Source organism: Anomaloglossus baeobatrachus, unplaced genomic scaffold (genome assembly GCF_048569485.1).
Source record: "Anomaloglossus baeobatrachus isolate aAnoBae1 unplaced genomic scaffold, aAnoBae1.hap1 Scaffold_365, whole genome shotgun sequence".
Lineage (NCBI taxonomy): Eukaryota > Metazoa > Chordata > Amphibia > Anura > Aromobatidae > Anomaloglossus > Anomaloglossus baeobatrachus.
The window spans coordinates 255,004-277,072 of NW_027443001.1; the positions used below are offsets into that span (position 1 = coordinate 255,004).

At 46.5% G+C, this 22,069-nt stretch overlaps 1 long non-coding RNA gene across 1 annotated transcript; it reads left to right on the plus strand.

Moving 5' to 3' along the window:
• Positions 1 to 1,760: 1,760 nt before the first annotated feature.
• On the plus strand, positions 1,761 to 22,028 carry LOC142273623 (uncharacterized). Its single transcript, XR_012738102.1, has 3 exons — positions 1,761 to 1,807; positions 21,576 to 21,725; positions 21,855 to 22,028. It is a non-coding gene; the product is annotated as an uncharacterized LOC142273623 (long non-coding RNA).
• The last annotated feature ends 41 nt before the right edge of the window (positions 22,029 to 22,069 follow it).

Genomic DNA, 22,069 nt, shown 5'->3' on the forward strand with positions numbered 1-22,069 from the left:
TGGGCAATGGAGCACAATAGGGTGTGCGCAGTATGGGGGATGGAGCACCATGGGGGTGCACACCTCCCCCCAAAACACACACACACACACGCACTGCACAACACACACACACTGGGAACCACAAACACCGCCCTACACAGACACCCACACACACAACGCCGCACACACACAACACCCAACACACAAACACCACGGCACACACAAATATACGCACATACCGCACAACACACACTGCACAAAACATACCTCCCCCCAAAACACACCACACACACACAAACCGTGCAACACACACAACGCTACAGACACACAGCGCTCCACAAACAACGCAACACACAAACACCGCTCTCACCCCCCGCCACACCCAGAACATGTACAGCGCCCTACACAAACACTTGGTAACTACACACAACAAATATATATATATATAACAAAAATCATACATTAACTACACAATACGTAAATTCTAGAATACCCGATGCGTAGAATCGGGCCACCTTCTAGTATATATATAATTGCCTTATTCTGTCTGTCTGTCGTGCTCCAAAATTGTGTCACCGTGTCATTTCAGTGACAAATGTCGGATTGGCCGCTGGGCTCGGCCTGGCCCCGCCCCCCCCACGGATTGGCCGCTGGGCTCGGCCTGGCCCCGCCCCCTGCATGGATTAGCCGCTCGCCCCGGCCCTCCACACGCATCGCCCGCTCCAGCGTACACCGGCTCCCGGTACACATGTGCAGGGAGCTGGCATATGCTGACGCCTCGCCCGCTCGCCCCCGCCACACATTGGCACACTCAGCCCCGCCCCCGGCGGACAAAACCTTGTGATGCTGGGATCGTGACGGAGCCGGTGTACGCTGGTAACCATGATACACATCGCGTAACTATAGGAACCACTTCCCTTAGTTACCCGATGTGTATCATGGTTACCAGCGTACACCGGCTCCAGGTACACATGTGCAGGGAGCCGGCATACGCTGACACCTCGCCCGCTCAGCCCCGCCCCCGGCACACGTTCCCACGCTCTGACCCGCCCCCGGCGGCCCCAGCATGGGGGATGGAGCACGATGGGGGGTGCGCAGCATGGGGGAAGGAGCACGATGGGGGGTGCACAGCATGGGGGAAGGAGCACGATGGGGGGTGCACAGCATGGGGGAAAAAGCACGATGGGGGGTGCGCAGCATGGGGGAAGGAGCACGATGGGGGGTGCACAGCATGGGGGAAAAAGCACGATGGGGGGTGCGCAGCATGGGGGAAGGAGCACGATGGGGGGTGCGCAGCATGGGGGATGGAGCATGATGGGGGTGCACACCTCCCCCCAAAACACACACGCACACAAACCGCGCAACACACACACAGAAGAGCCGGACTGCCCATCACTACGACTGTGCACTGACTGCCGGGAACTACAGGCTTCTCCCACACAAGAGGCCGGTCACATGGGCGTGACGTCAGCAGAGGTCCCTCTGGCCACTTGGATCTAGACTCTACCATAATCCTATGGGGGTGTCACCACCAGACCCCGCTTCTATCATATCTAGTATTATCACCTCTGTGCCCACGTGGACTTTATATAAACATAAATAAACATTGTTTTTCTGTCTGGAAAGGTCGGGCTGGAGCCAGCAGGCTGCATTATGAACACGCCCCATCACATGACCAGTGACGTCATACCTGTCAGGAGCCCGTACATTCTAGCACCTACTCTGCCGGTGCTTCTTGCTCCTAGAGCTACCACTGAGGAGGCCCCGCCCTTTCCGGTGACGGTTTTCCCCTCAACCCCATGCTACACGTTACCGTGCGGCTCTGCAGGTGGGTGTTTCTCCATGTGTATGAGCACAAACTGTATATAGGGGATATATGGAGATCAGGTATATAGGACGATATGTGGGGCTCACAGAGTATATAGAAAGCTATCTCGGGGTCATAAAGTATATGGGGCTTATACTGTATATAGAGAGGCTGTGTGGGGGGTTTATACTGTATATAGAGACACTATGTGGGGCTTATACTGTATATAGAGAAGCTGTGTGGGGGCTTATACTGTATATAGAGAGGCTGTGTGGGGGCTCATACTGTATATAGGAAGCTGTGTGGGATTATACTGTATATAGGAAGCTGTGTGGGGGCTTATACTGTATATAGAGAGGCTGTGTGGGATTATACTGTATATAGGGAGGCTGTGTGGGGCTTATACTGTATATAGAGAGGCTGTGTGGGGGCTTATACTGTATATAGAGAGGCTGTGTGGGGGTTATACTGTATATAGAGAGGCTGTGTGGGGGGTTATACTGTATATAGAGAGGCTGTGTGGGGGCTTATACTGTATATAGAGAGGCTGTGTGGGGGCTTATACTGTATATAGAGACACTATGTGGGGCTTATACTGTATATAGAGAGGCTGTGTGGGGGGCTTATACTGTATATAGAGAGGCTGTGTGGGATTATACTGTATATAGGAGGCTGTGTGGGGGCGTATACTGTATATAGAGAGGCTGTGTGGGGGGCTTATACTGTATATAGAGAGGCTGTGTGGGGGCTTATACTGTATATAAGAGGCTGTGTGGGGGCGTATACTGTATATAGAGAGGCTGTGTGGGGGGCTTATACTGTTTATAGAGAGGCTGTGTGGGGGCTTATACTGTATATAGAGAGGCTGTGTGGGGGGCTTATACTGTATATAGAGAGGCTGTGTGGGGGCTTATACTGTATATAGAGAGGCTGTGTGGGGGCTTATACTGTATATAGAGAGGCTGTGTGGGGGCTTATACTGTATATAGGGAGGCTGTGTGGGGGCTTATACTGTGTATAGAGAGGCTGTGTGGGGGCTTATACTGTGTATAGAGAGGTTGTGTGGGGGCTTATACTGTATATAGGGAGGCTGTGGGGGCTTATACTGTATATAGGGAGGCTGTGTGGGGGCTTATACTGTATATAGAGACACTATGTGGGGCTTATACTGTATATAGAGAAGCTGTGTGGGGGCTTATACTGTATATAGAGAGGCTGTGTGGGATTATACTGTATATAGGGAGGCTGTGTGGGATTATACTGTATATAGGGAGGCTGTGTGGGGCTTATACTGTATATAGAGAGGCTGTGTGGGGGCTTATACTGTATATAGAGAGGCTGTGTGGGATTATACTGTATATAGAGAGGCTGTGTGGGGGCTTATACTGTATATAGGGAGGCTGTGTGGGGGTTATACTGTATATAGAGAGGCTGTGTGGGGGGTTATACTGTATATAGAGAGGCTGTGTGGGGGCTTATACTGTATATAGAGAGGCTGTGTGGGGGCTTATACTGTATATAGAGACACTATGTGGGGCTTATACTGTATATAGAGAGGCTGTGTGGGGGCTTATACTGTATATAGAGAGGCTGTGTGGGATTATACTGTATATAGGAGGCTGTGTGGGGGCGTATACTGTATATAGAGAGGCTGTGTGGGGGGCTTATACTGTATATAGAGAGGCTGTGTGGGGGCTTATACTGTATATAAGAGGCTGTGTGGGGGCGTATACTGTATATAGAGAGGCTGTGTGGGGGGCTTATACTGTTTATAGAGAGGCTGTGTGGGGGCTTATACTGTATATAGAGAGGCTGTGTGGGGGGCTTATACTGTATATAGAGAGGCTGTGTGGGGGCTTATACTGTATATAGAGAGGCTGTGTGGGGGCTTATACTGTATATAGGGAGGCTGTGTGGGGGCTTATACTGTGTATAGAGAGGCTGTGTGGGGGCTTATACTGTGTATAGAGAGGTTGTGTGGGGGCTTATACTGTATATAGGGAGGCTGTGTGGGGTTATACTGTATATAGAGAGGCTGTGTGGGGGGCTTATACTGTATATAGGGAGGCTGTGTGGGGGCTTATACTGTATATAGGGAGGCTGTGTGGGGGCTTATACTGTATATAGAGAGGCTGTGTGGGGGCTTATACTGTATATAGGAAGCTGTGTGGGGGCTTATACTGTATATAGAGACACTATGTGGGGCTTATACTGTATATAGAGAGGCTGTGTGGGGGCTTATACTGTATATAGGGAGGCTGTGTGGGGGCTTATATTGTATATAGAGAGGCTGTGTGGGGGCTTATACTGTATATAGAGAGGCTGTGTGGGGGCTTATACTGTATATAGGGAGGCTGTGTGGGGGCTTATACTGTATATAGAGATGCTGTGTGGGGGCTTATACTGTATATAGAGAGGCTGTGAGGGGCTTATACTGTATATAGAGAGGCTGTGTTGGGGCACATACTGTATATAGAGGGGCTGTGTGGGGGGCTTATACTGTATATAGAGGGGCTGTGTGGGGGCTTATACTGTATATAGAGGGGCTGTGTGGGGGGCTTATACTGTATATAGAGGGGCTGTGTGGGGCTTATACTGTATATAGGGAGCCTGTGTGTGGGGCTTATACTGTATATAGAGAGACTGTGTGGGGGGCTTATACTGTATATAGGGAGGCTGTGTGGGGCTTATACTGTATATAGGGAGGCTGTGTGGGGGCTTATACTGTATATAGGGAGGTTGTGTGGGGACTTATACTGTATATAGAGATGCTGTGTGGGGGCTTATACTGTATATAGAGAGGCTGTGTGGGGGCTCATACTGTATATAGGAAGCTGTGTGGGGGCTTGTACTGTATATAGGAGGCTGTGTGGGGGCTTATACTGTTTATAGAGAGGCTGTGTGGGGGCTCATACTGTATATAGGAAGCTGTGTGGGGGCTTATACTGTATATAGAGAGGCTGTGTGGGGGCTCATACTGTATATAGGAAGCTGTGTGGGGTTATACTGTATATAGGGAGGCTGTGTGGGGGCTTATACTGTATATAGAGAGGCTGTGTGGGGGCTTATACTGTATATAGAGAGGCTGTGTGGGGGCTTATACTGTATATAGGGAGGCTGTTTGGGGCTTATACTGTATATAGAGAGGCTGTGTGGGGCTTATACTGTATATAGAGAGGCTGTGGGGGGTTTATACTGTATATAGAGAGGCTGTGGGGGGCTTATACTGTATATAGAGAGGCTGTGTGGGGGCTTATACTGTATATAGGGAGGCTGTGTGGGGGCTTATACTGTATATAGGGAGGCTGTGTGGGGGCTTATACTGTATATAGAGAGGCTGTGTGGGGGCTTATACTGTATATAGAGAGGCTGTGTGGGGGCTTATACTGTATATAGGGAGGCTGTTTGGGGCTTATACTGTATATAGAGAGGCTGTGTGGGGCTTATACTGTATATAGAGAGGCTGTGGGGGGTTTATACTGTATATAGAGAGGCTGTGGGGGGCTTATACTGTATATAGAGAGGCTGTGTGGGGGCTTATACTGTATATAGGGAGGCTGTGTCGGGCTTATACTGTATATAGGGAGGCTGTGTGGGGGCTTATACTGTATATAGAGAGGCTGTGTGGGGCTTATACTGTATATAGAGAGGCTGTGTGGGGCTTATACTGTATATAGAGAGGCTGTGGGGGGCTTATACTGTATATAGGAGGCTGTGGGGGGCTTATACTGTATATAGGAGGCTGTGTGGGGGCTCATACTGTATATAGGAGGCTGTGTGGGGGCTCATACTGTATATAGAGAGGCTGTGGGGGGCTTATACTGTATATAGGAGGCTGTGTGGGGGCTTATACTGTATATAGGGAGGCTGTGTGGGGGCTTATACTGTATATAGGGAGGCTGTGTGGGGGCTTATACTGTATATAGAGAGGCTGTGTGGGGGCTCATACTGTATATAGGGAGGCTGTGTGGGGGCTTATACTGTATATAGGAGGCTGTGTGGGGGCGTATACTGTATATAGGGAGGCTGTGTGGGGGCTTATACTGTATATAGAGAGGCTGTGTGGGGGCTTATACTGTATATAGAGAGGCTGTGTGGGGGCTTATACTGTATATAGGGAGGCTGTTTGGGGCTTATACTGTATATAGAGAGGCTGTGTGGGGCTTATACTGTATATAGAGAGGCTGTGGGGGGTTTATACTGTATATAGAGAGGCTGTGGGGGGCTTATACTGTATATAGAGAGGCTGTGTGGGGGCTTATACTGTATATAGGGAGGCTGTGTGGGGGCTTATACTGTATATAGGGAGGCTGTGTGGGGGCTTATACTGTATATAGAGAGGCTGTGTGGGGGCTTATACTGTATATAGAGAGGCTGTGTGGGGGCTTATACTGTATATAGGGAGGCTGTTTGGGGCTTATACTGTATATAGAGAGGCTGTGTGGGGCTTATACTGTATATAGAGAGGCTGTGGGGGGTTTATACTGTATATAGAGAGGCTGTGGGGGGCTTATACTGTATATAGAGAGGCTGTGTGGGGGCTTATACTGTATATAGGGAGGCTGTGTCGGGCTTATACTGTATATAGGGAGGCTGTGTGGGGGCTTATACTGTATATAGAGAGGCTGTGTGGGGCTTATACTGTATATAGAGAGGCTGTGTGGGGCTTATACTGTATATAGAGAGGCTGTGGGGGGCTTATACTGTATATAGGAGGCTGTGGGGGGCTTATACTGTATATAGGAGGCTGTGCGGGGGCTCATACTGTATATAGGAGGCTGTGTGGGGGCTCATACTGTATATAGAGAGGCTGTGGGGGGCTTATACTGTATATAGGAGGCTGTGTGGGGGCTCATACTGTATATAGGAGGCTGTGTGGGGGCTTATACTGTATATAGGGAGGCTGTGTGGGGGCTTATACTGTATATAGGGAGGCTGTGTGGGGGCTTATACTGTATATAGAGAGGCTGTGTGGGGGCTCATACTGTATATAGGGAGGCTGTGTGGGGGCTTATACTGTATATAGGAGGCTGTGTGGGGGCTCATACTGTATATAGGAAGCTGTGTGGGGGCTTGTACTGTATATAGGAGGCTGTGTGGGGGCTTATACTGTATATAGAGAGGCTGTGTGGGGGCTCATACTGTATATAGGAAGCTGTGTGGGGGCTTATACTGTATATAGAGAGGCTGTGTGGGGGCTCATACTGTATATAGGAAGCTGTGTGGGGTTATACTGTATATAGGGAGGCTGTGTGGGGGCTTATACTGTATATAGAGAGGCTGTGTGGGGGCTTATACTGTATATAGGCTGTGTGGGGGCTTATACTGTATATAGAGAGGCTGTGTGGGGGCTTATACTGTATATAGAGAGGCTGTGTGGGGCTTATACTGTATATAGAGAGGCTGTGGGGGGCTTATACTGTATATAGAGAGGCTGTGGGGGGGCTTATACTGTATATAGAGAGGCTGTGTGGGGGCTTATACTGTATATAGAGAGGCTGTGTGGGGGCTTATACTGTATATAGGGAGGCTGTGTGTCGGGCTTATACTGTATATAGGGAGGCTGTGTGTCGGGCTTATACTGTATATAGGGAGGCTGTGTGGGGGCTTATACTGTATATAGAGAGGCTGTGTGGGGCTTATACTGTATATAGAGAGGCTGTGTGGGGCTTATACTGTATATAGAGAGGCTGTGGGGGGCTTATACTGTATATAGGAGGCTGTGGGGGGCTTATACTGTATATAGGAGGCTGTGTGGGGGCTCATACTGTATATAGGAGGCTGTGTGGGGGCTCATACTGTTTATAGAGAGGCTGTGGGGGGCTTATACTGTATATAGGAGGCTGTGTGGGGGCTCATACTGTATATAGGAGGCTGTGTGGGGGCTTATACTGTATATATGGAGGCTGTGTGGGGGCTTATACTATATATAGAGAGGCTGTGTGGGGGCTCATACTGTATATAGAGAGGCTGTGGGGGGCTTATACTGTATATAGGAGGCTGTGTGGGGGCTCATACTGTATATAGGAGGCTGTGTGGGGGCTCATACTGTATATAGGGAGGCTGTGTGGGGGCTTATACTGTATATAGAGAGGCTGTGTGGGGGCTTATACTGTATATAGGGAGGCTGTGTGGGGGCTCATACTGTATATAGGAGGCTGTGTGGGGGCTCATACTGTATATAGAGAAGCTGTGGGGGGCTTATACTGTATATAGAGAGGCTGTGTGGGGGGCTTATACTGTATATATATATATAGGGAGGCTGTGTGGGGCTTATACTGTATATAGGGAGGCTGTGTGGGGGCTTATACTGTATATAGGGAGGCTGTGTGGGGGCTTATACTGTATATAGGGAGGCTGTGTGGGGGCTTATACTGTATATAGGGAGGTTGTGTGGGGACTTATACTGTATATAGAGATGCTGTGTGGGGGCTTATACTGTATATAGAGAGGCTGTGTGGGGGCTCGTACTGTATATAGGAAGCTGTGTGGGGGCTTGTACTGTATATAGGAGGCTGTGTGGGGGCTTATACTGTATATAGAGAGGCTGTGTGGGGGCTCATACTGTATATAGGAAGCTGTGTGGGGGCTTATACTGTATATAGAGAGGCTGTGTGGGGGCTCATACTGTATATAGGAAGCTGTGTGGGGTTATACTGTATATAGGGAGGCTGTGTGGGGGCTTATACTGTATATAGAGAGGCTGTGTGGGGGCTTATACTGTATATAGGAGGCTGTGTGGGGGCTTATACTGTATATAGGGAGGCTGTTTGGAGCTTATACTGTATATAGAGAGGCTGTGTGGGGCTTATACTGTATATAGAGAGGCTGTGGGGGGCTTATACTGTATATAGAGAGGCTGTGGGGGGCTTATACTGTATATAGAGAGGCTGTGTGGGGGCTTATACTGTATATAGGGAGGCTGTGTGGGGGCTTATACTGTATATAGGGAGGCTGTGTGTCGGGCTTATACTGTATATAGGGAGGCTGTGTGGGGGCTTATACTGTATATAGAGAGGCTGTGTGGGGCTTATACTGTATATAGAGAGGCTGTGGGGGGCTTATACTGTATACAGAGAGGCTGTGGGGGGCTTATACTGTATATAGAGAGGCTGTGGGGGGCTTATACTGTATATAGGAGGCTGTGGGGGGCTTATACTGTATATAGGAGGCTGTGTGGGGGCTCATACTGTATATAGGAGGCTGTGTGGGGGCTCATACTGTATATAGAGTCTGTGGGGGGCTTATACTGTATATAGGAGGCTGTGTGGGGGCTCATACTGTATATAGGAGGCTGTGTGGGGGCTTATACTGTATATAGGGAGGCTGTGTGGGGGCTTAAACTGTATATAGAAAGGCTGTGTGGGGGCTCATACTGTATATAGAGAGGCTGTGGGGGGCTTATACTGTATATAGGAGTCTGTGTGGGGGCTCATACTGTATATAGGAGGCTGTGTGGGGGCTTATACTGTATATAGAGAGGCTGTGTGGGGGCTTATACTGTATATAGGGAGGCTGTGGGGATTTATACTGTATATAGAGAGGCTGTGTGGGGGGTTATACTGTATATAGAGAGGCTGTGTGGGGCTTATACTGTATATAGGGAGGCTGTGTGGGGGCTTATACTGTATATAGGAGGCTGTGTGGGGGCTCATACTGTATATAGGAGGCTGTGTGGGGGCTCATACTGTATATAGGAGGCTGTGTGGGGGCTCATACTGTATATAGAGAGGCTGTGGGGGGCTTATACTGTATATAGGAGGCTGTGTGGGGGCTCATACTGTATATAGAGAGGCTGTGGGGGGCTAATACTGTATATAGAGAGGCTGTGGGGGGCTTATACTGTATATAGGGAGGCTGTGTGGGGGCTCATACTGTATATAGGAGGCTGTGTGGGGGCTCATACTGTATATAGGAAGCTGTGTGGGGGCTTATACTGTATATAGGGAGGCTGTGTGGGCGCTTATACTGTATATAGGGAGGCTGTGTGGGCGCTTATACTGTATATAGGGAGGCTGTGTGGGGGCTCATACTGTATATAGGAAGCTGTGTGGGGTTATACTGTATATAGGAAGCTGTGTGGGGTTATACTGTATATAGAGAGGCTGTGTGGGGGCTTATACTGTATATAGAGAGGCTGTGTGGGGGCTTATACTGTATATAGAGAGGCTGTGTGGGGGCTTATACTGTATATAGAGAGGCTGTGTGGGGGCTCATACTGTATATAGGAAGCTGTGGGGGCTTATACTGTATATAGGGAGGCTGTGTGGGGGCTTATGCTGTATATAGGGAGGCTGTGTGGGGGCTTATACTGTATATAGAGAGGCTGTGTGGGGGCTCATACTGTACATAGAGAGGCTGTGTGGGGGGCTTATACTGTATATAGGGAGTCTGTATGGGAGCTTATGCTGTATATAGGGAGGCTGTGTGTGGGGGCTTATACTGTATATAGGGAGGCTGTGTGGGGGCTTATACTGTATATAGAGAGGCTGTGTAGGGGCTTATACTGTATATAGGGAGGTTGTGTGGGGGCTTATGCTGTATATTGGGAGGCTGTGTGGGGGCTTATACTGTATATAGAGAGGCTGTGTGGGGGATTATACTGTATATAGGAAGCTGTGTGGGGGGGTTATACTGTATATAGGGAAGCTGTGTGGGAGCTTATGCTGTATATAGGAAGCTGTGTGGGGGGTTATACTGTATATAGGGAGGCTGTGTGGGAGCTTATGCTGTATATAGGGAGGCTGTGTGGGGGCTTATACTGTATATAGAGAGGCTGTGTGGGGGCTCATACTGTATATAGAGAGGCTGTGTGGGGGCTTATACTGTATATAGGAAGCTGTGTGGGGGGTTATACTGTATATAGGGAGGCTGTGTGGGGGCTTATGCTGTATATAGGAAGCTGTGTGGGGGGTTATACTGTATATAGGGAGGCTGTGTGGGGCTTATACTGTATATAGGAAGGCTGTGTGGGGGCTTATACTGTATATAGAGAGGCTGTGTGGGGGCTCATACTGTATATAGGAAGTTGTCCTCAGGTCCGTACCTTTCTTCAAGGGGTAGCGCATTTGGTCCCTCCTTATCGCCACCCCTTAGATCCCTGGGATCTGAATCTGGTTCTTGGAGCTCTTCAGCTTCCTCCTTTCGAACCTTTTAAGAGAAATCTCTCTTCAACGTCTCTCTTGGAAGGTTGCCTTTTTAATCGCCATTACCTCTATCAGACGAGTGTCGCTCACCTTACCTGATATTTCATCACGATAAGGTGGTCCTTCGGCCTTCCCCCGCCTTTCTTCTGAAGGTCGTATCTTCTGTCCGGCCCCGGTCCACTCCTTTGAAAAAGCCCTTCACACTCTAGATCTTGTCAGGGCTCTGCGGATCTACATCTCCAGCACAGCGCCGTTGCGCAAGTCCGATGCCCTCTTCGTCCTCTCAGAAGGACACAAAAAGGGCAGCCAGGCTTCTAAATCCACGATTTCTCGATGGATCAGGACTGCCATCTTTGAGGCATACAAAGCACGAGGTTCTGTACCCATCAATCTGTGCGGGCCCACTCTACGCGAGCAGTGGGTGCTTCCTGGGCTATCCGCCATCAGGCTTCGGCAGCCCAACTTTGCAAGGCCGCTACCTGGTCCAGTGTGCACACGTTTACAAAATTCTACAGAGTGCATACGCATGCCTCCTCGGATGCTGCTCTTGGAAGACAAGTCCTTCAGGCGGCAGTGGCCCATTTATAAGTAGCCACTGCTCGGTTTTTTGACAGTGTTTTGATAAATGTTCGCTGCAGTTGCAGTTGTTAGTCAGCTCTTAGTCTGATGTTATACACTGTTAATAGTTCAGTTCCCACCCAGGGACTGCTTTGGGACGTCCCACTGTCTGTGTCCCCCAATGAAAAGTCGAGAAAGGAAATTACATTTTTGTGTACTCACCGTAAAATGTCTTCCTTGGAGCCTTTCATTGGGGGACACAGCTCCCACCCTTGTATTTTCATTGTTCTTCTCCTACTGCTTTTACACCAAACTGAGCTAGTTTCCTGCCTAGCTAGGGTATATGCTGTGGGAGGAGGAGCTAACACTTTTTCAATCTAGTGTCACGCCTCCCCTGGGGACACCATACTACCCACTATGTGTGTCCCCCAATGAAAGGCTCCACGGAAGACATTTTACGGTGAGTACACAAAAATGTCATTTTTTAGGCTGGGGGGCTCCTCATAACGTGGGGCTCCCCATCCTGAGAATACCAGCCTTCAGCCGTGTGGCTTTATATTGGCTGGTATCAAAATTGGGGGGACCGCACGCTGGTTTTTTTTTTAATTATTTATTTATTGTACTGCACTACATAGACCCGCCCACCGGCGTCTGTGATTGGTTGCAGTGAGACAGCTGTCACTCAGCGTGGGGGCGCATCTGAATGCAACAAATCATAGGCACCAGTGGGCGGGGGAAGCAGTGAATACGAGATGGAATAATAAGCGGCCGGCATTTTTCAAAGCAGGAGAAGTCGCCAGAGCAATGTGACAGCTGTGCAGCGCCGCACCCGTTATCGGTGAGTATGAAAGAGGGGTTGAGAGGGAGAGACCGACCGAAAGAGAGACCGACATCTACACAGAGGGAGAGAGACAGACAGAGAGTGGCCAGAAATGAATTCACATCTCATCTGAGCATGCTCAGATTAAAAAAATGGATCCATCACTGGAATGCGGTTTTTTTTTGGATGATACCCATAGGCTATGTGAGGTAGCGACCACCAATGTTGTGGATGGTCGCAGTGGAGAATGATCCCCCTGTGATATTGAACTGAAGGTGTGACTGTGGGACTTGTAGTTCCACAGAACTTGGGTTGTAATTAAGGGTTAGGTTCCCTTTAAACTGTGACCAGTGTGATGGACAGAGCTGGAGAATCACATACCTCCACCTGTGGGTGTATCCGGTTGGGTTTTAACCCCTTAAGGACGAAGCCAGTTTTGTACTTAATGCCCAGGCCATTTTTTGCAATTTTGACCAGTGTCACTTTATAAGGTTATAACTCTGGAACGCTTCAATGGATCCTGGTGAATCTGAGATTGTTTTTTCGTGACATATTGTACTTCATGTTAGAGGTAAATTTAGGATGATATTTTTTTATTTTATTTGTGAAAAAATCTGAAATTTGACAAAAAAATTAAAAATTTTGCAAGTTTCAAACTTTTAATTTTTATGCCCATAAACCGGAGAGTTATGTCACAGAAAATAGTTAATAAATAACATTTCCCACTTGTCTACTTTAGATCAGCGCAATTTTTGAAACAAAATTTTTTGGGGTTAGGAAGTTAGAAGGGTTCAAAGTTCATCAGCAATTTCCCATTTTTTCAACAAAATTTTCAAAAACATTTTTTTAGGGATCACATCCCATTTGATGTGACTTTGAGAGGCCTGGGTGACAGAAAATACCCAAAATGACACCATTCTAAAACCTGCACCCCTCAAGGTACTCAAAACCACATTCAAGAAGTTTATTAACCCTTCAGGTGCTTCACAGGAACTAAAGTAATGTGGAATGAAAAAAAATAAAAATTAACATTTTACCTAAAAATGTTACTTTAGCACTAATTTTCTTACTTTTTCAAGAGGTAACACCAAAAATTGGACTTCACACTTTGTTACCCACTTTCTTATGAGCGCGCCAATACCCCACATGTGGTCAGAAACCTTTGTTTGGGTAAATGGGAGAGCTTGGAATGAAAGGAGCAATATTTGAATTTTGGAAAGCAAAGTTGGCTGAAACAGATTGCGGGCACCATGTTGCTTTTACAGATCCCCTAAGGTACCTAAACAGCAGGAACCCCCCTCAAGTGACCCCATTTTGGAAACTAGACCCCTTAAGGCTTCTATCGAGGGGTATACTGAGCATTTTGGACCCACAGGTACTTCACAGATTTTGATAACGTTACTTTGTCATATTGAAAATTGTAATTTTTTTCTCAAAAATGTTGCTTTAGCATCAATTCTCTCACTTTTTCAAGAGGTAATTCCAAAAATTTGACCCAAATGTTTGTTACCCACTTTTTTATGAGCGCGGTGATACCTTACATGTGGTCTGAAACCTTTGTTTGGACAAATGGGAGGGCTTGGAACGAAAGGAGCAATATTTGAATTTTGGAAAGGAAATTTGGCTGAAAAAGATTGCGGGCACCATGTTGCATTTGGAGGACCCCTAAGGTACGTAAACAGCAAAAAACCACCACAAGTGACCCCATATTGGAAACTAGGCCTCTCAAGGAATTTATCTAGATGTTTGGTGAGTACCCTGAACCCCCAGGTGCTTCACAGAAGTTTATAACGTTGAGCCATGAAAATAAAAAAATAAAATTTTACCACAAAATTATTACTTTAACCAGGTAGCTTTTTTTTTCACAAGGGTAACAGGAAAAAAATCACCATGAAATGTATTCTGCAATTTCTCCTGAGTTTGGTGATATCTTATATGTGGTGGAAATCAACTGTTTGGGCACACGGCAGGTCTTGGAAGGGAAGGAGTGCAATTTGACTGAACATTTGGCTGGAATAATTAGTGGACGCTATGTCGCATTTGGAAAGCCCCTAAAGTGCCTAAACAGTGGAGGCCCCCCACAAGTGACCCCATTCTGTAATCAAGAAACCTCAAGGCTTTTATCTAGGTGTATATTGAGCATTTTGAATCCACGAATACTTCACAGAATTTGATAAGCTTAGGTTGCCATATTGAAAATTTTCATTTTTTTCACAAAAATGTTTCTTTAGCATCACATTTCTCACTTTTTCAAGAGGCAACAACAAAACGTGGACCCCACAGGTTGTTATCCAATTTCTTGTGAGCGCAGGGATACCCCATATGTGGCCAAAAACCTCTGTTTGGATATATGGGAGGGCTTGGAATGGAAGGAGCACCATTTGAATTTTGGAAAAGTTGAAATAAATTGCGGGCACCATGTCACATTAGCAGGGCCTCTTGGTTACCTATACATTAGAAACCCCCCACAAGTGACTCCATTTTGGAAACTGGACCCCTCAAGGATTTTATTCAGGAGTATAGTAAGCATTTTGAATCCACAGGTACTTCACAAAAATGTTGCTGTAGCAACAAATTTCTCTCTTTTAGGCTATGTGGCCATGATCCAGCGACACGGCGTCCAGTACACAGTGTCAGCCTCCTGCAGAGATGTGAGTGTTGTGCACGGGAGAACGCAGCTGCCCATGCCCACGATTTGGGTTCAGGCTGCTGTGGACTTTAGCTCTATGCTACCTGCAGAGCACACTCATCTCCGCAGCATAAATTGACATGCTGAGGCTCGGGAAGCTGCGCCACAGGTCAGTTTATGCTGCGGAGAAAAGAAACACAGTGGGCACGGGATTTCTAAAAATCCTTCCACTGTGCTTCTACTGCACAACGCAGCGTTATGGACGCAGGGAAAACACTCTGCGCCCAAAACGCTGCAAACCCTGATTGTGGGCACATAGCCTAAAATGCTACAATGGATGAATGGATAGATGTCAAACATATATAACGTCCCACCCCCCTGCATATTCTAAGCTGGTGCCCTTTAGTGCCTTTCATGTGGCACTAAAGGGTGCCTAGCCTTGTATTTAGCCCAAAAAGAAAAAAAAATAATTAAAATAAATGACGTGGGGTCCCCCCTATTTTTGATAGCCAGCTAGGGTAAAGCAGACAGCTGTAGCCTGCAAACCACAGCTGACAGCTTCACCTTGGCTGGTGATCAATTTGGAGGGCTCCCCAAGCTGTTTTTTTTTTTTAATTATTTATAAATAAATAATTAAAAAAACAAAACAAACGTAGGGTCCCCCCAAATTAGATCACCAGTCAAGGTGAAGCTGACAGCTGGGGTCTGGTATTCTCAGGGTGGGAAGAGCCATGGTTATTGGACTCTTCCCAGCCTAAAAATAGCAGGCCGCAGCCGCCCCAGAAGTGGCGCATCCATCAGATGCGCCAATCCTGGTGCTTCGCCCCAACTCATCCCGCGCCCTGGTGCGGTGGCTAACGTGGTAATAAATGGGGTTGATACCAGATGTGTAATGTCACCTGGCATCAAGCCCAGCAATTAGTTATGTCACAGCGTCTATTTGATACCAGACATAACTAATTGACAGTAATAATAAAAAAAAATTGACAACAAAAAAAAAATTATTTGAAAAAACACTCCCCAAAAACATTCCCTCTTTTGGCCAATTTTATTGAAAAGAAAAAAAAAAAAATCAAGTCCCTGCTGTAATCCATTTGGACGTCCCACGTCGACTCTGGACCTTCTAGAATATGGGGGGCACGTTCAGGGAACGTATCCCCCATTTTCTAGGAGTGCAGACCATCCATTTGAGGAGAGTGGGTGCAAAGAATTTGCACCCACCCTCCCCGGGTCACAGCTGCAGACTCTGTGCAAGCAGCAGCAGCAGCCAGCGTCTGAGTCACAGACACAGGAAGCTGACAGCCGCGCTCTGCACGTGTGACCGGCGTCTGCTGAGAAGGAGCCGGAGGAGGGGGCCGCGGGGGATCAGAGCTAACAGGTACGGGGAACACCGGGGTGGGGATAGGGGGTGACTTGGCAGGGCCTGGGGAGCAGGTTTCTGTCGTATGTGTCATAGCACATGCGACAGAAACCATAGGAAAGGGGGAAATGCGGCCGGCGCGCTGCTGTGCGCGCCGGTATGTGCAGCGCCATGTTAGATTTTCGGGAGGAAGGGGGGGGTGGGGGCACACTTTAGCGACACCGGGGGACCGGAGAGGACCGGGGGATGAGATTTATCTCCCATCTGACATGTTTGTTTATGCCAGATGGGAGATAAATGATTTTTTACCGGCGCGGTCATTTACTGTAACCTGATGACCGGTATACGGTGTATACCGGTCATCAGGTGAGCGGGGACCGGAAAAACCGGCCAGAATCATGATCTCCAGGCTCTCAGCTACCCCCGGCAGCTGAGACCCCGGAAATTTTCTGACTCTGGGGGGCGCTAGACCCTTTTTTCCGACCGCCGTTAAAAAGCGGCGGATCGGAAGAAGTACCTTAATTTGTCGCCGTTAAAAGGCGTATCGGCGGTCGTTAAGGGGTTAAGAGACTGTTAGGTTTAGAAACAGGGGGAAGCCTGAGAGTGCTGCACATGGAGGATGTGTGCTGGAGATCTCAGTCTGTGTGAAGACTGAAGAGAGACTCCGGGAAATCAGTCCCGGTGATGACTGGGGAAAAATACTGCAGCCTGGCTGGAGAGGGCTGGAGGCTGCAGGAAGCAACCACAGTGACTTGTGTTCACTGGCTGGAGCCAGAGTGTGGAGAATCCACTATGGACACTTAATTGGACTGGAAGCCCACGGTATGTGGATGTTATATTTTCCTTTAAGCCAGGAGAAGCTTCATTGTGTTTTGGAAGGGCAGTTTATGTTGGTTACTAATAAACTGCTGCATTTTTGAGAGAGACTGTGTTGCCTGTGTATGCCTAAGCTACCCTGCACCGCTGCAAGCGAGTAAAACCCCCGGGTTGCGGTAAGCAACGTTCACAGCTTCCATTATACAACATGCCGAATGGTGCCAGATCCGTCGTGGTCTGTTTTTTTTGACGGAGACAAAAACCGCTGCATGCTGCGTCCTTTCAGGCAGCCGGACCAAGAAATTTCGCCGGATTCGGCGACAGCCGCATGCAACACAAGGCCATCCGACACAATCTGGCGCTAATACAAGTCAATAGGGAATAAAACTGATCCGGGGCCGGATCAGTTTTATCCGTTTTTCGACGGATTGTGCCTGACAGCAAAAAACGGATGTGTGAAAGCAGCCTTAGTGCTGAGAGCGCGTATACAACCACTGATCACTGTATACTGAGCAATGACTAAAACCTCATCGGGGCCATCCCTATGACTGAAAGCCGGACACTGCCATATTATATGTTTATGATCACATGTAAATATGTCTTAGCTATTTTGTAACACTTCTTATTTTGTATATATGGCTGATTTTTACCTGGTCGGGGCTGTCAGGTTGGGCTAAATCAGACCATTTAGATATATTGGATGGTAGCCAAATTGGATGGTAAGACTGCAGTCCGAATGCAATTGACGCAGAGTCAATAATGAGCCTGGGTAAAAATGCAAATACCATAAGTTTATGGAACAAATCACTCTCATATTTATGCACAGGTAGGTGTGTAGACGTGTATGTGTGGACGTGTTAGCCAAAGTCCATTATGATCTAATAAGTATGATCTAACATTACGCGTGACATCTGCAGTTTCTGATCAATATGCTGAATGTAGCAATAATTGTGCTTAGCAGCTTGTTTATTAGTAATAAAATCATAGTTGTGCCCGGTACAAGCTGGTACTTGTGTAAAAGTCACGGGAGAGTCTGCAGGTCATCGTGACAAATTAAACTGTATTATTCTATAGTGGTTTCTGGAAAAGGGGTCTTAGGCTATGTTCGCACGTTGCGTTTTTTTTCCGCGTTTCTGCAGCGTTTTTAGCAGCAGCGTTTTTGCGCTAAAACGCATGCGTTTTTGTTTCCCAGCAAAGTCTATGGGAAAAGCAGAAATCCTGTCTGCACTTTGTTTTTTTTTCTGCAGCGTTTAATTTGCACATTTGTGGTCAAAAACCATGCTGAAAAAGAAGCAGCATGTCAGTTGTTTTTGCCATTTCTGCAGCGTTTCCTTAACATTGGAGTCAATGAGAAATGGCAAAACGCAACCAAAATCACAATTCCTGCGTTTTTCATGCTTTTTACCTGCTTTTCCACTGCGTTTTTGGCTCCAAAAACGCATGCTTTTCTGGACAAAATTTAATGGGTTCTAATGTTCCTTTACACACACACAATAACCGAAAATGTAAATGTTAAAAAATTAGAAACTTCACCTATTTTTCTGATAAAATGTGCATAACCACTATTTTCTCATTAAAAATGATAATTTCCCATATAGTTTTATTAAAAGTTAATTTTATACTTTTTTTTCTCTTTTTTCATTCTTTTTGACTAATTCAACTTTATTTCTCAGTGTCTTGATCTCAAAAACGCATCTGCAGAAACGCAGGTGAAAACGCATGTAAAAAGCGCTAAAAACGCACTAAAAACGCATGCGTTTTTAGCGCTAAAAAATGGTCAAAAGCCATTTGGTCAAAAACCAAGGGAAGGAAAACGTGCAGAATAAACTGCAGGTACTCCGACGCAACGTGCGCACATAGCCTTACTGCCCTATCAGGGCTAATAACAGAGGTTTGGATTCACAGTAGTATTTTCCTATATCTCACATATTCCGAGGGTGGGGGTCAGTGGGTCGGTCAGTTCAGTATTTAAGTATTTTTAATTTACTTCTTAGCAGTGACCACATGACCTCTGTGTATGGGGGGAGGAAGCACAGTCAGCTCTTTCCACCTTGAAAATAAGACCTACCCGTAAAATAAGCCCTAGTAGGATTTTTAGGGCTTTTTTGACTATACTGTAATTAAAATATAAGCCCTACTCTAAAAATAAGCCTTAGTTGCGTTTCCATAGGGAAGTGTCCAAGCATCTAAAAAAGTTAAAGAATACAGCAGGACTCTTCATCAAAGAGAGCAGATATCCCCAAAAGAAAGCAGACCGACCCCCCCAAAACAAAAATCAAACTTACCAGACCCCAAACAATTACAGTTGACAAGTACCGATGGTGTCTGGGCTCTCACACAGAGATCTGTGTCGGTGTCAGGTCCCTTGCTGTTCCAGCTGCATTGCACCGCAGAGCTGTGTATACAGTGACAGAGAAGGCAGAGGCAGTAATAAACCATCTGTGCCTTATGTAGAGATGGACGGATTTCCTCTCCGTTGCTACATGTTTGTGTATAGATGCACTGCTATGTAATGACATTGTATAACATCACTGCAGAGTAGGAGTCAGATGACCCGGATGTTTAACCCCGTCACCTCCGGCCAATTTTTCGGGGGGGTTTTATTGTTTTTTTCACTTTCCTTCTTCTGAGAGCTGTAACTTTTTTTATTTTTCAGTCAATTTTGCCATGTGGGGCTTGTTTTTTGTGGAACAAGTTGTAATTTTCAATGAAACCATGAATTTTACCATATAGTGTACTGGAAAACAGCAAAAAAAATCCAAATGCAGAAAAAATGCAAAAAAAAGTGTGATTGCATGATTGTTTTTCAGATATTTTATTCTCTGTGTTTACTATATAGAAAATCGGATGTGTCGGTGTGATGCCTGAGGTTGGTACAAGTTCGTAGACATCAAAGATGAATAGGTTTACTTTTATCTAAGGGGCTAAAAAAATCAAAAGTTTGTCAAAAAAAGTGGTGGACATTTTGTGCCATTTTCCGCAACCCATAGTGTTCCCATGATCTATGGCTCAGTGACAGCTTATTTTTTGTGTCTCGAGCTTATGTTTTTAATGGTACCTCTTTGCACAGATACTACAGTTTGATCACCTGTTATCGCATTTTGCTCAAAATTTACGGCGACCAAAAAACGTAATTTTGGCGTTTGCCATTGTTGCCGCTATGTTGTTTAGCAATCAGATGAATTAGTTTGATATTTTGATAGATCAGGCCTTTCTAAACGCGGCGATACCAAATGTGTGTATATTTTTAATTTTTTTTAACCCTTTCATTGTCAGTGGGGTGAAAGGAGCGTGATTTGAACTTTTAGGGTTTTTTTTTTTAATTTTTGAAAACTTTTTATTTGCTTATTTTTATTTTACTAGTTCCCCTAGGGGGCTATAAGGATCAGCAGTCTGATCACTTATTCATGTCTCCCGATCAGAACAGCAGCGGTCAGATCAGGAAAAATACTGATCTCCTGTAACCTGCAGTACTTGGCTGCTTGTTACAGGACCTAAGTCATGTGAGCTACAGGAGTCATCATATGACCTGTACTACCCTGACAACCATCAGATCCACATTATCAGGTCACGTGACTTCCGGTGGAGGCCTATGAGTAAAGTTTTATGGAGATTGCGATTATACTGTCATTTTGACAGCGCCATTTAAGGGGTTAACAGGCATGGTACCTCCTAGGCACACATCTCAGCTGTACAAATCAGCTGAGGTGTGCGCCTATCTCCGCAAGCTGCCGGCAGCAGCAAGAGGGAATTAACACTTACAGCTGGGGACTTAATTTTACTGCCCGCGGTCATTAAGGGGTTAAAGTCTACGAGCTCCGAAACCAGTTTAGAATATCTAAACTTTATTTACATAATTTTTCTAGTTTAGGAGTGAAATATAATGTGGGCACATTTTATAATTGGGATAATTTTCACTATTTTGCTGCCTTCATACAAGAAATGGGTGGTAAATTGTGCGTCAGCGAGTGCACAGATCCGTACACCATGTGTGGCCCCTCTTCTTGCGTTAGACACAAGAATACATCGAATCCTAATTCCATTCCCCGTTCTTAACCGAAAAACTGGGAAATTATTTATTTTTGCACTTTTGTATTTTCCTACTCTTAAGGCCCTGTCTGCGGCAGATCTGTGGCTGCAGTGAAATTGTGGACAATCAGTGCCAGGTTTGTGGCTGTGTACAAATGGAACAATAAGTCCATGATTTCACTGCATCCACAGATCTGCCAAAGATTTATGCCTGTGTGTGACGGGGCCTTTATTCCGAGAGCAATTACTCTTTTATTTTTCCATTCAGATTGTCATATGAAGGTTTGTGGGGTTTTTTGTGCTACTTTTATCGGTCGGTTTTACTACTTACATAGCACATTTCATGTTGAATTTTTTTTCCTACTCAAATGATATCTCACGTCCCTTATCTCCATTGATTTTACATATGGGCTCATCTCCTTCCCATTCAGGTCCTTACAATATCGGATCCTCTCAGTGGTTTTAATCTATAGAAGAGAATTCTCCTGATTGCCCCGTGAAGGATGGATATGCACAGGGACAAGATGGCGGAGAGGATATTACACCTCACCCTAGAGATCCTCTTCCGGCTTACTGGAGAGGTGAGAGATTCTGATGACGTCACATTACACCATTCTTATCTATGGGAATAACAGATGGACAGAACTGGAGAGGTGAGGACTCTGGAAATGTCTGGAGTGAGATTTATTACTGTGTCTCTCCATAACCAGGATTACACAGTAGTGAAGAAGACCTCTAGTGAGCGCTGTCAGGCCCCTGTGTCTGAGGGATGGGGAAGACCCCTGAGCCCAATCACGGGGCCTCCACCTCACCCCCCGATACATGAGGACATCAATGACCAGAAGATCCTAGAACTCACCTACAAGATGATTGAGCTGCTGACTGGAGAGGTGACACTGCTGGGAATGCTGGGACATTATACAGT